At 31.6% G+C, this 18315-nt stretch overlaps 1 non-coding gene across 1 annotated transcript; it reads left to right on the top strand.

The window, feature by feature from the left end:
* The first annotated feature begins 10759 nt into the window (after nt 1-10759).
* Trnap-ugg (transfer RNA proline (anticodon UGG)) lies at nt 10760-10831 on the top strand. The gene has a single exon. It is a non-coding gene; the product is annotated as a tRNA-Pro (tRNA).
* The last annotated feature ends 7484 nt before the right edge of the window (nt 10832-18315 follow it).

Here is an 18315-nt window from a genome sequence, read left to right as displayed (position 1 = left end):
GAAGATTTTTATAGGTATATACATATATGTGAGTGCGATGACTACAAGTTGAATTAAAGTCATTAGATTATAAGTAGAAATAGATAGATAAACCAGCAGCACGAAACCGATCGAGCTTTAATTCAGCACAGACTTGGTGCTATATATGTAGAGCTTCTACAAAAAATTTACTTAGTATATTAAATATTATAATTTGGTTAAAGTGATCGCTAACTAAAATGTTTCTTAAAGGGATTCTAATCATAATTGGTATATATATTGAGCCACAGTTACTTCGCTTCTACATCAACGTCTCTGATTAGATTTTTCCTGACTGATTTCGACCATGGCGGTTAATGTTGCGCAATTGTGTGAACAAATACAGATATATTGCTCTCCGCAATTCTGATAATCCACGAGGAAAGAATTTCAAATTACAATTCAAAATCAGGCCCTAGACTTTATCAGTAATATTTGACCAACGCATATATAAATGATAAATATATAAATTTTAAGAAGTATTGGTAAAAAACTTACAAGAAAATATTACCTCTCTACAAACATTACTTAAAGTTGACCCTTTCAACTTTATTAAATCAGCAAAATGTTGTACTGGACGCAAAAATAATTAATATACGGCTCATATCAGATTTCCTTAGAAAAATGGTTATTGGGTATACGTTTTGCATCACCCAAATGTCAGGCCTCTGGTCTGCGGCCTACTCTCGCTTTGAGGAGATCGTTTGGAATTATTCCACCATGCTTCTTCAACATGGTTTTAATAGAACGATGTGAGTTTTATCCCTGCGATGTTATTTCTTATCTCCAAGCGTAACACGAATTACAAGTACGAATAAAGCACACGAAAAGTCACTCAGGTTTGAACCCACAATCATCGGTTAAGATTTACGTCATATGACCACTAGTCCATTTCGGCTCGTGTCATCTTTAATAAGAATATTTAAGCACATTAATAATTATTGTGTCATGTATAATAATCAAAGGTTAATCAATCAATAGTCACCCGTAACCTTTAAAACGTTAAAATAAATAAATAATTAATAGGAAAGATAAATTTATCATAAATATGATATTTCAAGAAAAATAATTTAAGTTGTTTTTCAGAGTCATAATATTATCGGATGTGTTAATTATTTCCATGAATGAAATAAAATTAAAGTACTTATGCTCATAAGTTTACAATTAGTGTAATATTAAGGACGTTGTTAATTAATGTTAATTATTATTTAGGTTTTATAAGATCAATATTTGATTTGATGTTTATTGCAAATAATTCGTATGTGAGATTTTTTTAATTAATCGTAAGAGAGTTACTAATTCCTGGTTTTCAAGGTAACATTAATTTATTTTGACGATAGGTATTGTATTTCTGGACAAGAGTACCGAGACATGAAAATCAATACAATAATACCCCCGTGGCGGTCTACTATTTCTGCAGTTAAGAAAATTTAACTTTTTGGGAATTGTTACAGGCTTCGGACCACAGCTCATCCTTCAAAAACGGTAAACCCATTCGATCGCGGAGACGAACTAAACGAAAGCTTTCCTTTGAACAGTCGCAGAATAAGGAAAAGTTGAGAAGTATCCAGGGGGACGCGACCACAACCCCACCTGGGTCTCAAAAAATATCGCATAAACGAGCAGAAGGGCCCGCCTCCTCAGCCGCGAAATTTCAGCCATACTTCCAAACCTATAATCCCTCATAATCACCTTTACAAAGCAAAGATTAAAAACGATTCTCGCCCCAGCCTCCCCTCTCCTCGGTGCTTTTATATGCGAGACGGCGAAAAGTAAGATTAAATCATTATTTTTCTTAAGCTCCTCTCGTTTTTTCTCCGCTCTAGTGGAAGTTTTTTGCTTGGACTTTTGATGCGGACGATCAAAGACTTGTGTTCAAATTTACATAACATTCTTAAATAAATTGCGGGGAGGTTGGGGTGGCGCAATTTAACACGAATCGCCCGGTGTATAAACTTATTAATGCGAATACCGCGATTGATGGTTAATGTACTATTAATTTATTCTGAGGATTACTCGAATGTTAGCGCGAAATTTAAAACATCGCTTTCACGCTTGTCAGATCTTGACAAATCGCATATAAAAAAAAAACACGAGAAACGAATAATTTATAATTAAGAAAGATTTCAAATTCGATCTCGGGATTTATGTAATAATTAGATTTTAGACAAAGAAATATTTTGTCGATATCTTAATTAATGATTTTAAAGTTGAGCAACATCGGAGGAGACTGATTATTAATACTGCTTTAATGATGTTTCTTAATTAATGAACAAACGTTTTTGGGTACTAATTTGTTTTTGACTTGAAGGGATTAGTCTATTCTATCAGAAATAGTATTCAATACAGACTCCACACTAGACCAACAAGGTATTTAGATTCCAAGTAGTCTGGCACCAATTTTCTCGTTAGCGATCATTAAAAGAAAACCCATGAATATGTGTCTAGTAGTAATTTTCAAACGTCATTTTACAAGAATATAAAGTGATCGCTGGGTCGTTACATTCTATTGAGAAGCAAAGACAAGACCCCGTTACTTTTTCCATCAATTAAATTGCATGCGTTTTTAATTAAATACAATTAATAGACCTTATCCTGCATCAATTCCAAAAAATATTATTACCACACTTTTTCATCATCTATTTATCCCTTTAGGAGTTTAATATTGAAAAAAATCTTTCTTAATAGTTAATTTCATTCCATAATGAATTCCTGTGCAAACTTACATGATCTGTGTCTGTGGCTAAGGCTCTGCGTTGTATTACAGTCAGTCATATTAAAATTTTATAAAGTAGACAAGAAGTCGTTATTTTCTATTGCAATCGGGCATCAACCCGGTTTTACCTTTTATGAGATTGTTTATAACTTATCTTACTTAAGCTGAACTTAGTATTTAGTTAAATCTAAGCCCCGCTAAGTTGTTTGCCTGAAGTGGTTGTTTGATTGTTTTAGGCGCAGGTAGCAAAGCCCGTGTGAAATATGTCGCTACTTACTTAAGCCAAGTTTACACTGGTGAGCTTAAGTTTTACTACTTGGAAACGTGTGTATCGTGAACTATTTGGTAACAGGATGTAAGCATACGAGCCGATTCTTTCCCTCGTAAAGTTGCAATTCATTGAGAAGAGCTTTTATCTTGTGTGTAATTTTATTCTTGATTATTTCTTTTCTAAGTCCTCAAAGACCGAAGTTCTGTGCCCATAAAAAGTTATTGATTTTATCTAATGACAAAATTTCATTAGCAGTCTGGAGTTTGAAATTTTTGTTGCTTGCTTTCTGTTACTTGTATCGGAAGGTACGTTAAGCTGTTGGTCCTGCGCCTGAATTCTTTAATTATTTCCGGTCATGTCGGATTTGATGTCACTTTGGCTTGTAAGTTAGGAGCTTCGTATAGAGATCATCGTCGTTAACACCACCGTCCTTATTCCGACCAAGCAGCCTCATCACATTTGGTTTGCATCCATCACGTCACACGTCGTTTATTTATTCAAAACATCAAACAAAAGTTACAATAGTTATAATATATAAAACATATGAAAAGAAAGTTCCAATTTCAATTACAAATTGCGACTTGATAAAAAAAAATAGTTTGCTACGGCCACAACCAGAAGAATAACAGTTTATTTTATAATATAAAACCTTTTTGAACGTAAATTCGAACTAACGAAATACTACTAACTAATAAAAGTATATAAACTTTGTATACTCCGGGTTGAATTCGATCATCGATTAAGATTTGCCACATCGGTGATACAAATTATAATTATATACTTAACTAGTATGCTTATGTCTGCCGCGGCTTTGTTTGCTTTTTAGGGGTTGGTCGTAAGATGTAAGGCATAAAAAGTTGCCTTTTTCCTTCCTTGGAGTTAAACTTTGCCTCATACCAAATTTAATCAAATTGGGTTCAGTGGTTTCGCCGTGAACAATAGACAGACAGATAGAATTACTTTGGCATTTATGATATTAGTATATATTATTAATTATCAGATCATATTATGTTATTAAAAAAAATATATAGTCTTAATTATATAATATTGATATTTAATTATTATAAATTCGTTGATTCTTATCTTGTTTTTAATATTTATAAAATGATTGTTTAATTGTCAATGAGTATGTCGATGTATTTTATTATGTTCAAATTATATAGTAATTTTGTTGTATCTACTCATTCGAAAATAATTGGCTTATTATTATAGTAATGTGTTTTTTTAATGTAACTATTTATATAATGTGTTTTTTTAAATAGATGACATTCATATAATAATGTTTTAAGTACGGGTTAATGGATCGCGATGATCTAAGTGTTCACCACTGTGTGAAGCTTAAACCTTTACTTACATAACCAATAATGTACGCACTTTGCGAACTGGGATGTTAGGTGCTTTGTACTAGTGGTTACATTGACCCACACAAACTGTAACACCAAATACTAAGTATTAAGTATTGCCGCTTGGCGGTAGGATACAATATAATCAGTAGGTGGTATCTAACAAGACGAGCTTGAACATTAGTTGTACCGATTACATAAAAAATAATAACTATATAAAGAATAGTTTCTTAGTGTTATTAAATTATTTTATGAGTTAATTATATTATATTAATTCATCATCTGATTGTGATCAAAATTTGGTGTATTCAAAATGGTGGCCTGGCCCAAGAGAACGAGTGATTAATCTTTGTATGTTTATTCTTCGATAAAAACTTTATAGTTATTATTATCAATTAAATAAAACAGTGACTTTAATACGTTGGAAAATAGGCAGTATCTTATATATTCATTGATTGCATAGTTTAATAAAAATCATGCTCTCCTAGCAACTGGAGCGGCTGCTCTCTATATATTCGATGAGAAAAACGAACCGTATTGATTTACACGGACGACACAAAAAAAATAAATAAAACGAACTCGTCTCGCATAAAACTTACCCCGTATCAGTCCCAGGGGAGTTTTAATTTACGAAGTTATGATCGTCAATTGCCAATAAGTAAACACTGGCAAAGTCGGAGTATTTAACTTAATTTTTGAGCTTCCAGCCAGGGTTAATTGGGATAGCGGAATGTCGTTATAAAAGAAGCACTTAAACAGAACGAACAACGGCACTCGACTGGCTCAAAATAAACTTATCTACGACGGGCAAGGGTTAAAATTATATGAAAGGAACGTTCGGTAAATCAGGTGGGCGCCACGAGGGTTGATAGATGATTCAATCAGGCGCTACTGTACCGATAATAATGTTACTTAATGAATTTTTGAATGCAGGATGCCGGCGTTTCCCGAGGCGCTGTCACATGACGGCACGCGGCTTCAACTGCTGATAATAACATTAATTATAATTTATTTATATATTAAAATCCAGTAGACCATATTTTCCTATGATATGATATGTGGACTTATTAATATTTCTTAAAGTACCAACGTAGATGGCAGTGGAGACCATAAAAATTACATATTTCGAAACGGAGGTAGTTCGTGCAAAAGCCATAAAAAATATTATGATTTAGATTTAAGTATTATTTATTTAGATTTGATAGCGATTGTTACATAACAAAAAAGGTATAAATTGAAACAATATATTAAGTTATTAAACAAGTTATGTACAACTATATTGAAACTAACATAGCGTATCCAAGTGACAGTGGAGTATTTACATAACAAGGATAAGTCGTTTATTAATCAACGTCATTGTAATAATTATATAAATTGAAAATACATACTTGTATTTACCACCTTGCCTCGTAGGTATGTCGACCCAGTAACCGCCGCCTATTAATTTGAAATATTTAAAAGCCTTGCGAATAAGATGAAATAACGCTTAATTATAACAGAATCAAGATATTATGACGTAATTTTTTAAGAATAATTCAAATTGAAAAAGAAGCTCGATTTAAGTATTTGTTGTAAACGTCTGTATTCCGATTGATGATTTTTTAAATATATTTTTTTCTAAGAACGAAAAGGTCTTTCGGAACCATTAATAAGTATTATTAAAACTTTTAAAAAGCAATTACAAATGGAATGGAAATTCACTATTGTTTGCACAACAATGATTTCTTTTATTCCTTAAATATAATGCAAAATTCATTAAAAGTATACTTAGCAGAGACCTCAAAGAATTAACATAATAAATCTGCGGTGCCATCAATCAAATGGGTCAGATGACTTCTTTTAAAGGGCTTCATAAGCCCTCACTTTCATCTGTACTTCTTCAAAGTAGCAATAATTACATTGTCCTCAATATGAGTTAGGTTAGATTAACTAATGATATACTCCGGGTTTGTCTTATTTATGTACCTATATATATATTTTTTTTAATATGATTTTTTTTATAAAAATATCTATTTCATGTGTACTTTTTATGAAAAGTATGAAATTTCATTATAACCGTGCACCGTAGTCATGTACACGTAGTATATCAATATTGAGCACCATATATACGGCATATATATGCTTTGATGTTAAAAAAATATATAAAACATAATTTTACTTCGAAAATTGAATATAATTTATATTAAACGTAAAGCAAACACCAGTTCAGAATGTAGGTAGAGTTCCCGTGGGGGACCGGCAAGCAAATCCGTAGTTATCCTTTCCGATGAATAATAATAATAATCATTTACATATATTTTATTATTCAGTTATTAAATTTCTATTGGTTAAATAGAAATAAATTTTGGTCAAGTTATTTGTACTCTTACTAATGCTTCAAATTAATCGTACATATATAATATTGTAATAAAGAGGAGAGGAGAGGAAAGGGACCAAGTAACTAGTTTTTTTTTTTTAAATATATTCTGCTTAAAATAAAGGTCGAGGAATATTTCTTAACTTCACGTTTTTTGTGTTTAATATAATTTTGTACAGAATTTTATTCCACATTTTTACTCTTAAACATAGATTTAAATTTTAAACTTAAATATATTTAAGTTTAAAATTTAAATCTTAAATAAATATATTTAAGTTTAAAATTTAAATCTATGTATATATTTTAACATTTAAAATTATAGAGCCGCTCTTTGAAGTAGAACTATAAGCCGTTGCGCCTAGTGTATAATGGAGTTTCGATATATTTAATTTTAGGGTTCCGCCGCGAAATATAACAAAAATAAAAGAATTCACAAAAAACATTACTACTATATCTAGCTATACGACCGCTGATTCCGGGGTCGGACCGGTAAAACGCCAATGGGTTTTTCTGTCCCAATATTTTCAGAAACGGCCTGGTCTGACATTTGGAAGAGTACACTTCCGTACCGACGAAAGCACGTTAAATGGTTGGTCCTGTGTCTGAATACTTAACAGTCGAGTTGGATTTGCCGTCCTATCGGAGTATAGGAGTGCGGGAATAGAAAGTGTACTGTGTAGTTCGCTGGTCTCCATTGATAGGTAGTACAGTGGTTAGACTCAAGTTCTCTCTATACATATTTATGTACTTTCTTCCATAATCCGAAGACAAGGTAATTCGATACGGTTGGATAATAGATTACCTGCACTACTAAACAATTTACGTGCATTCTGAGGCAAGGAAACAATGATAATTTCCTAACCTCTGGTCAGATATTTAGATATTCTTGAGAGAAACATCTAATAACATTAATGACCCGTCTTGTGATTTGAACCTCGAGGTCTGCGGTCTGTAATAAAAACGAAGCAGAGCTTTCTTGGTGGTTTTAAAACCTCTCTGTGTACGTACCACCCACTCATCTGATATTTTACCGCCAAACAGCAGCACTCAGTATTGTTGTGTTGAAGGGTGAGTGAGTCAGTGTAACGACAGGCACAATAGACATCTTAGTTCCCGAGGTTTGTGGCGCCTTGGCGATGTAAGGAATGGTATATATTTCTTACAGCGCCAGTGCATTTACCATCAGATGGCTCATTTGCTTGCCCGTCTACTTATATAATAAAAAAGCAGCTTTTAGATATAAAATTAAATAAATGGCAGTTTTCTAAATTATAATTTTATATAGCGTGGGAATACTTTTCGTATAAGATTAGTTACAATGTATATTATCGCTATAATAACGTTACATATCGTATTATAGCGATATTAATATTCAATAATGTAAAATAAACCGTACCGTGATCTTATAATGCGATCTTCATAAAACGACATCATTTAATTTGTTCAAAAAATAAATTTAAATCAAGCATTTCCTCAATATATGTTTACAATGGAATTAAATTTTGTTCGAGGCAATTCGGAAAAAAAATATGGAATTTGACAATGGAATATAGTTTAATATATTTTATTTACTCGGGATTTAAATTATATTTTATATTGCTTATTGAAATTTTAAATAATGTCCTTAACACTTAGGGTATATATAATTTAGACATAGGCTATGTGTATACCTTAGTTGTAATCTTAACTTCTTGCATGAAGATTATTAGTGGCAATTTTTTTCCGCTGATAACCTGTGACGATTCAGATTTCCTTTCTTAAGTCTGTGGAACTTACGTCTCAGTGACGCAAGAAACGCGATCACTATATAGTCACTTAAGTACAAGGTTAAAAGACTTTTTCAACGCTGCAACATACAACAAATTATGTCTAGAATTTTTCTTTTGTCGTCCTCCACCTTGAGTTGAGTGCATTCTTTTCTAGTTTTAGCAAATGTATGGCCTCAATTTTATCATAACAATATGGGTGAATTATTCAAACTGGCTTATTACGAGCTTTGTGTACTGGATGTTTTTGTATAATAGTTCGGTAGACGAATCAAAGACAAGTTACGGACGGACTTTACGATGTGTGGATAAGTGTTTGAGTTAAAAAAATAAATTGTTCCCCAATACTGGTACCAGTTATCTAGGTAACCCATAAGGGCACTTTAAATTTTATTCTTCGTGTGACAGTACTGAACTAAATGTAAAGCTGGCATCGATTACGAGTGTAGATTCAAGAAAAACCTAGAAGTTAGTATTGTCAGTTTAATAAAAATCTATTATTTTCTACTATATTTACTATTATTCTGTAAAGGGAAATATTCACAATATATTTCAAAATACATGATATTAAGTTACCAAAGAACAAAATATAAGTATCAAATTACGACAATAGAATTTGATGTTTTGATGGATTAAAATAAATTTCATTAATAATTAATTATTGAATAAAAAATAGCGAATTTCATGTAAATGAAAAATGTAAACAGCGAGATAACATGATACGAGTTGGTATAGGTAACCGAAATAGATTTATATATATATAAAAAATATATATATATATATAATATATATATTTATCTTTAATAACCAAATAATTGTACCTACGCAATTGGTACAAATAGTGCACATACTTAATATTTGCAGGTGCTAAAGCGTTAAACAATGAGATACTAAAATAATATGGATAAATATATTTTATAATAAAACGCCTGATAAAACTAATCAACAATTTTTGTTTCGTCAATATTTTCTCTGAAATTACCTATAGGATATTTATATAGACATTTTAAGTTTGCAGATGGCAAAATGTTCGTGTATACAATTCTTGTATAATAAGACGAACAGGTTAAATCTTAGCGCACCGTTTCGCATCAAAAATATAATTATTTAAACCGGTCGTAGCTTATAAATACGACAGATTTTTGTTTCTCAAAAGTCCTCATGACAAAAGAAAATGTGATTTAGCACAGACGAAGTATCAAGACTATTCAAAATAACAGTTCGAGAATGATGCAAAATTATGAACACCACAAAGACGGAGAGACCGAAGAATCATTTTAAGCTTCGGAGTTTTCCGTTTGGCGCGGGTTCATTTATGTAGTTTTAATTCCACCATTCCTTAGCTGCGCGCTGGGATCTTATTTCATTAGCTGGCCGCGACTGTGCTAGTCATTTAGCTAGAAAGCCAACATAATAAGGACGTTACCACATTAATTAAAAACGCGATCGGTATTATATATACTTGTGTGTTTTAATAACTATATGGTAACGACACGATAAGTGATTTCGTCACGCTGATAAACAATTGACGATATGGAAAATATTTAATAATGTGTGTTTTTTATTCGATTATTATCCATTATTATAATAACACTTTGAATAAGGAAAACTTATTATAATTAGTTAATATAGTGGTTTATGCGGATTAACTCATAACGCTTAGTTGATTTTATGTTTGATTGAATTTAAATAATAAGTATATAGGTATAACATAAACACGAATACATTAAATACAAAATAGAATACGCAAAGAGGAAACAGAGTCTTAGAGCAAGTTAGGCAGTAATTACGAAGAATATATTTATGTTATTAAACATTTAACCGCTAGGAATAAAGTCGTAGAGTAAAAGGAGAAATTAGTCAATGGCGTAAACTAAACTAAGCTAGATGAGCGACACCATTACTAGTATAGGTTAGAATCACGCACCGTCATGCTTACTTTGATTTTTTAAATTTAATATTCACCATTTGGTACTTCTAATTTAATTAGTTATATTATATTGGATAAGTTTGTAGGTATTTACATGTAGTAAATACCTACAAACTTATTATAATGTTTACTTAGTGTAAGTATTTAGTATACATATTTAAAATATACAAGCTATGAAACGGTTAATCCCAAGTCTTAAAACAATTCGGGTTTTTTAATTAAGAATTAAAGTGGTCTCAAATGTTTACGAAGAAAAGATTAAATTATTACAAATAAAATTTTATTACATTAATGGTATCTATGTCATAAAAAAAAACTTAAAATGTATCTAAATTATATTTTCTTACCACTCGTCAGCCGGCTCGTTGGTCTAGGGGTATGATTCTCGCTTTGGGTGCGAGAGGTCCCGGGTTCAAATCCCGGACGAGCCCGACTTTTTTAAAATTTATTTTATATTTAATTTAATTAAAACAAGAAAAATAGTTTTAAAATTATCATTCTAAAGATTAGTTCTACAAGAAATTATATGTAACTCACGCGCACGATCATTTTTTGTATTGAGCGCGAAGTTAGATCTTAAATTGTACATATGTGTGCAGTGTGTTTACGGATACGTCACTTTGTACGTGTGTTTGTGAACGTTTCCTCGCATAGCATGTTAACAAATAATGATATCTGATAAACTTTTTATTAAATTAATTCCAGAACTTTATTATATATAATTAAAATACTATAACTAATATTTAATCTGGGCGAGTTATAAGCATTTTTTGTATTAATTTCTTTTTGACTTATAACTAGTTGTTACCAGCGGCTTCGCTCGCGTTTAAGGAGTTTCTTGTCAGGTGTTAGGTATAAAAAGTAACCTATGTCTTTACTTCGGGTTCAAGCTTCATACCCAATACGCTTTAGTTGTTTGGTCGTGAAAGCGTAAAAGACGTACAGACAGAGGTAACTCTGTCGCATTTATAATATTAAAATAGATAAATATATCTTTAACTTTTAAAATCTCTAGCGTACTAAAACAATACCCTTATGTTATCTTAACTAAAAATACGATGACGTTGTACGACTGGATGTCAGACCCGTTCTTGTCGCTCTCTAAAGGTTCATTAAAATAATGTTGCCATAATATTTAATATTATAAGAATTCTTAATTTGAAAATCATATGAATACTATATATGTGTTTGTGTGAACGAAAAATGTGTAACCATTGTGTGGTATTCTGTCAACAGAAGTGACAGGTATTGAGTAGTAAAGACGCCTCAGAAAGACTGTTAATACGTGTCTAATCCGAGCGCGATGAGAGTGATATATGACGTTTTGGAACGGAAAGCAAGCGCAGGCTGCTCAGTAGTTTCTTGTTCGTTAGTGTGGATTGTTAATGCATTATTTATTAGACATATAGTACGATTATTTTAATGATTAGATTAATAATAGGTAGAAAGTTAATTGTTAAAAAAAGTCTCAAGAAATATTTCTTGCTCTTGGATATAAAAAAACATACATAAAACACCTTTATGAGTGAAATGTTAAAGAGATTATGCAGGACTGTCGGTCGTTGTTGGTAAAGATAAATATGATAAGCGACATTATATTTGGATTACAATTAATGTTGCTAAGTAGTTTATAATATTATTAAAATGAAAGACTATTAATTAATTGCAGATTTCGACGAAGCGCTGAAAACTTTATTAATTCTACTCGTAGGCTAAAACAGAACAAACTCAGAACAGTTTTAGCAATCGTTGTCTACTTATTTTATTAAATATTAGTTTATAGTAAAAAAAAATAAAAATTTTGACGTTATGAGTAGGCGGGCAGGCAAAAGGGTCAGCCGATGGTAAGTGGTCATTGCTGCCCATAGGTAGATATCAGTACTGTGAGAAGTTTACTCTTGAGAGCTATGTTCCTTGTGCCTGTAATTACACTGCCTCACGCACACTACAAATCGGAACACATCAAAACTTAACACTGCTGTCCCACTGCAAGTAAACGTTCAATGTAACTGACATTGAACGTTTACTCGACTTAGTTTTCAAGACTGACTGACTGAAAATGATCAATTTTTAAAATCTTCCCATATTTCATGTAAAAACTTGGACCTGGTTCAGTTACATATTTATACAAGACAAATAGTTAATAAAAAAACGGTTGCAATATACCCAATTAGATTTCTTCAAAGGCATGCAAGTTTCCTCACGTTGCCATTCACCGCAGAGTACGTTATTATTTGTTAACCACTCATTTAAGGTCATAGAAACTTTAGCTTACTTGCTCCGATTTCATTAAAAGACGTCGGTGATCTTATTAATATTATTCAATCGAATAACACCGTTGAAAATGATCTCGATGGAAAATATAATGAGTGGGTGGTACCTACCTAGAAGGGTTTGCACAAAGCCCTAACACCAAGCGTTTTGCAGAAACCACAATGAAGATATTACTTAAACTAACAATGGGATTCTTATAATATTAAATCAATTAATAATTACGACGTAAGTAATTACTAAACAACGATAACTGTGTACTAAGTAAGCCTGTACTATATTTTTATGCAATTTATATTATTATAACAATTGAAGGTATGTAATAGTAAAAAAAATATTAATTAACAACAAATACGGATACGTTACAAATATCTGCTAAGAAATAATACAAAGAGGATATCGACTCAACTTATAATGTATACTTACCTAATAATGTTGCCAGCATAAACATCTCATTGGGTTCGGGATCCAACGCTCATTTTCAGAATCTATCAACAACTGACACCTACAAAGGACCATGACAACTGCTTAAATACGAACTGTCAAAACCGAACAAAATCATTTTTTTATACCACAGAATGATATTTCTAAATTCGTTCATATTTAAGTCCATAAACATAATTCGTTATTGGTTCATATTTTAAACTATTACTATTGGTAATTAAAATTTGATGCTAAAATAGTAAAATCAACAAATATCAATTGAAAGGACCTAGACGAGTTTGTGACAAAATATTTGTTCGATCACTAGCAGTGAAATTCTGTAAGAGAAGCACACCAATTAAATTTTGACAAATGTCTTACTGTGTGTGTATACGCCATTTTGATACGAGTATCTAATACATTTTATTATTATTATATTATGACTGACTGAGTTTCTTCTTACAGAATACTTCTTCTGATCAAAAATTAGCATAAGAAAAACCGCTGGATATATTGGTCATACGTCATAATTCTATTATCGATTAACTAATTATTATTATTGTAATTAGAAGGACATATCCATAGCTACAATACTATTCTGTAAGAACTCACTTCGAAATGATAATCGACTCACGGTGACACGCTATTTTGATCAAAGCGTGTTTGTGATAGTCGTCAATATTGCTTTAATTTAATTATTACTGAACTTAGTTACAAAGTCACGTCATAATAAATAATAAAGTTTATATATCAATGTTTAAGCAATCACGCAATCAAAGTTTGGTTAACGTTGCTTTGCTCCCGCAAAGTTAACGTTGCTCATGTAATACTAATAAAAATGGTTTTTAACATAAAGAAAGCTAATTTCAAATCCGAAGTTGAACTTCTCCCTAGAATTGATTCAGAAATTGTAATATACTATATAAAAATAATATAAAGGACGAAGTTCTCTAGGTGTTTCTGATATGATTGAAGTTAATGAATCAAACCGACCCAATATAATTTACAAGTAAGTTTTACTCAAATTTAAATATTAATGTTTAAAATAATAACCTAGTAATTGTGTTTTCAGTTTCGGAGTAAAGAGGGGGAATAAAAACAAGGCAAGAGCTACGCCGAGTTTCTCGGAGATACGCCCGCGAAATTTACGATTGTAAATAGGGCATTTCATTTGTTTACTTATGGCCGAGTAATTCGTTGAATCCGTATAATTACTGGCATTAAGATGATTCTGTTCCCCCGAACAAAAGCATGCCAACTTAGGTATTTTAAGTAGGTAATGTTAAAACATTCAAATGTCCGAATGCAAAGTCGAGTTTGAAAGTGGCTGTAAATTGTGTTTTGGACTGTCATTAAGAGGTTCCTTTCGAAATTTTAACAGAACTCTGGTCTATATTTTATACATAACTTTACGAATAATTTAATTTAGTTTATGGTGTATTGTAATGTGTTTTATGTAAACAAATATTGTTCCGCTAAATATCCGTACCTTATATTGATGTAAGCTTCGATTTGTAGGTTGATTAAGACAAAGTAATTAAACTACAGGCCAAAACGCGTAACTTCTTAGAGTTTATCGTTGGCATATCTTTAGCAGTGTTAAGAATGGTTTCTATTTTTGTTGATATAAGCCTATAAGCCTTTATCGCACATATATTCATTCTGAATTAAAAATTATGGCGGAAATATTAATGCTCTCCAAATTATTCCAATTATTTTATCAAATCGCTCATAATAATTTATTTTATTTAAAACACTTAGATATGTATCAAAGAAGGCAGACAACCTTTAGGCTAAACAGAAATGTATCAAATTCATAAAATTGTGTTTAAGTTTACATATAATTATTTAGGTCTACTACAATAGTTCTGTGTTCTCTTTGTGTCTTTTTCTTCTTTGAGCTTATTTTTTATTCCCTTCGGTTTTCAATCTTTCGAGCGACGTGGCCTACATAATATATACATTCAATAAGCTCAAGCTCCAAGCTACTATCAGTGTTTTCAACTGTTGGGAATTTTAAATTAATGAAATATTTGAATATAGAACATCAGAAAACATTCTGATTATTGATCGTAGTCGATTCGATTACGCGCCGAATTGAAGACTCTTTTGTCAGTGTTGGAAGGAGGAAACGTAAGTATACGTTACTGTTGCTTTTAGCAAATTCAAAGCAACTTTAAAAAACAAAACCACTAATGCTAAGTTTTATTTATAGTTAAAAATCTTAACCCAACAGCACTATTCTGTAAGAATTAACTATATATCATTCGTGAATTGTTGACAACAGAATTACGATATAAGTTATTTTGGTACGTGTAACCTGTTAATCTTATAATGATTAAAGTCCATAAATATTATCACTCTCGTATTCTATGACTTTTAAGTTTCTTCGAATCGATTTTATCTAAATCTTCATATTAATTCCCATCAGATCATTATATTTAAGACCTCCTTCGCCAAGTTTCCGACATTAGTTGAACGGAATCGTTTGCGATTGATAGGAAGTGAAGCGATCCTTCAGAGGAAAAATGTACCGGCTAATGATTTGCTAACGACGATGTTTATATTTTAATGCATCGAGGACACAGATTATTTCCTTTGAGGGTTTTGATCGAGATGTTACAGGATTCGTTCGGGTCGTCGCGTTCCATTTATAAAATACAGACGTTTTTTAAATACATTTTAAAGACCTCAATTTTGTTGAGTACTGTTATTGATAAAAAATACTCTGCCATTTAAAAAGATTTATAGAGTATTTAAAATTTTAATTTCGGCAAAATATTGCGAGATTTGATTCTTAATTTTTTTCTTTTAGTATAATTTGTTGTCCATGAACAAAATTAGTATAACGTGTAGTGTCTTGAATTTTTTTAAATGAGATTAATTATATTGTGTTGCTTTGTAAGATATGAGCGTTAAAATACCTAATAGTATTTATTATATATTATTTATAATAAAAAGCAAACCGGTTTCTGAAATTTGTCTGCAACGTGAACATCAGCATAGTACTTGAATGTATATGGGCATAGTACTTGAATAAGCTTTAAATCTTTTCAATAAGACGACAGCGGAGACCGTTGCCCAACAGTGTGACATTAATGGGCTGTTTTTGTTACTCCTAGCTGGGTTGAAATTAGATTAATACTTACTTCTTAATCCCGAACAGCTAGGTGATTCTGAAACACATATTTCGATTCCACATGTGGAATTTTTAATGAAAACTATATTTGGTATTCAGAAACTCGAATTAAAGATATACTAGCGCCACTTTGTGAGATTGTAAGTAATACGAATTAATTTTCAATGAGAACTGTATCATTTGACATTAATTGCGATTCTCAAACACGATTTCGATTTTAACCCGTGAGAAGGCGCGCTATGAGCATTTTGCTCACGCAAAATATTATTGCGATTATTATCTATGTTAGAAACCCTCAAGCACTACGAGCTTCTCAGTACCTTCCCAACATTCCATCTCCGCTGACGTTATTCGCGCGCCACTCAGTACCGCAGCGTCCGCGCAGCAAGGGTTTTGTGTGCATTGCGGCATTTCGCACATGGCGCGCCTATCCACGTAAGTACTCGTATTTTTTTGTTAGTAATAAAATTTATTTTAACGTGTATTTTGTTTTTTATGCATATTTCTGTAATTTATCCCAGTAAAAATATTGTTAATATATCTGTCAATTGTTTTTAGTATAAAAAGTCAAGATGAATGATCAACGGGAGGCTCAAATTCTTAGTTGGCTAGAAGACCTTGAATCGGAGGAAGAAGAGCCATTAGATCTTGAGGATATAGGCGTGAATCGTGCTGATGATGCTGAAAGTAACAGTCCAGTAATAGAAGGCCTCCACGACGACGATACTGAACAGTCCTCAGATAAATTGGAGAATGACGGAATGTAAGAACCAAGAAGTAGGATACCATATTATACAGGAAAAGATAAGACTACAAAATGACTTGTCCATAAGCCTTTACGTAATGTGCGCACTAGGAGCTGCAATATAGTAACACATTTACCCGGGGTCAAACAAGTAGCTAAAAACGCCACGACACCCTTGCAATCTATTTCATTGTTTGTGGACGATGAAATTTTAGAAAAAATTGTTTCTTACACAAATATATACATAAAAAAACTACAAGAAAATTTTTCTCGAGAAAGAGATTGTAAACAAACAGATTTAGTTGAAATTAAAGCATTAATTGTTTTATTATATATGGCTGGATTGAAAAAAATAAGTCATCTAAATGTAAAAGAAATGTGGCTTGATGATGGTACAGCGTGTGATTTTTTTAAAGCAACCATTTCTATAAAACGCTTTTTATTGAGAGTGTTGAGGTTTGATGATATGAATACACGACATGAAAGAAAGCAATTAGATAATCTGGCTCCTATCCGAGAAATATTTGAAAGCTTTGTTGGACATTATACTGCCAACTATATACTGGGAGAGTACTATACCATCGACGAAATGTTGGAGTCGTTCCGTGGCCGCTGTAAGTTTAGGGTTTATATTGCAAATAAACCGGCAAAATATGGAATAAAAATCTATGCTCTTGTGGATGCGAAAACATTTTATTCATGCAATTTAGAAATATAATAGGTAAACAACCAACAGGACCTTGTGATTTGAGTAATACAGCTTCAGAAGTAGTTAAAAGAATAGCTACGCCGATATTGAATACGCCACATATTTCACGAAGAATTTGTATTATTTTATACTATAAAATAAATTATTTATAACATATTTTGCAAGAATTATGACGTCATTCATTTTTTAAATTCTCAGTTTTTTAGAAATTTCTAATCGAAAATGTTTATTTTAAAAACCGGCAATAAAAGTAGCTGCACTATCATCTCGCTTCACAGTTTTCGCTTCACACGATATGACGTCATATAGTTAAAGTATATCAAATATTTTTCAATTCAAGGTCGTATCGAAATGAGTTCAGAAATGAAAACTGTTTACAATCCTAACGTGGTTTTTGCAGAATCGCATTAATGATCTGAACCTGACTCTTACCCAGTGATAAAATATTATAATATGTCTGCAAATAGTCAAGCATTTGTCTAAACACACGTTTACGAAATTAAAAACCAGAACTGTTGAAGCTAATTTGAACCTTATTTATATTACACTTACGTATCGAATTAATATCAATATGTGAATGTACTTTCGAAAAATGTTATCAAGCCTTATTTCTTTATTTTAGACAAGC

Source organism: Vanessa tameamea, chromosome 2 (assembly GCF_037043105.1).
Source record: "Vanessa tameamea isolate UH-Manoa-2023 chromosome 2, ilVanTame1 primary haplotype, whole genome shotgun sequence".
Classification (NCBI taxonomy): Eukaryota; Metazoa; Arthropoda; class Insecta; order Lepidoptera; family Nymphalidae; genus Vanessa; species Vanessa tameamea.
This window is presented reverse-complemented; position numbering and strand designations above follow the sequence as displayed.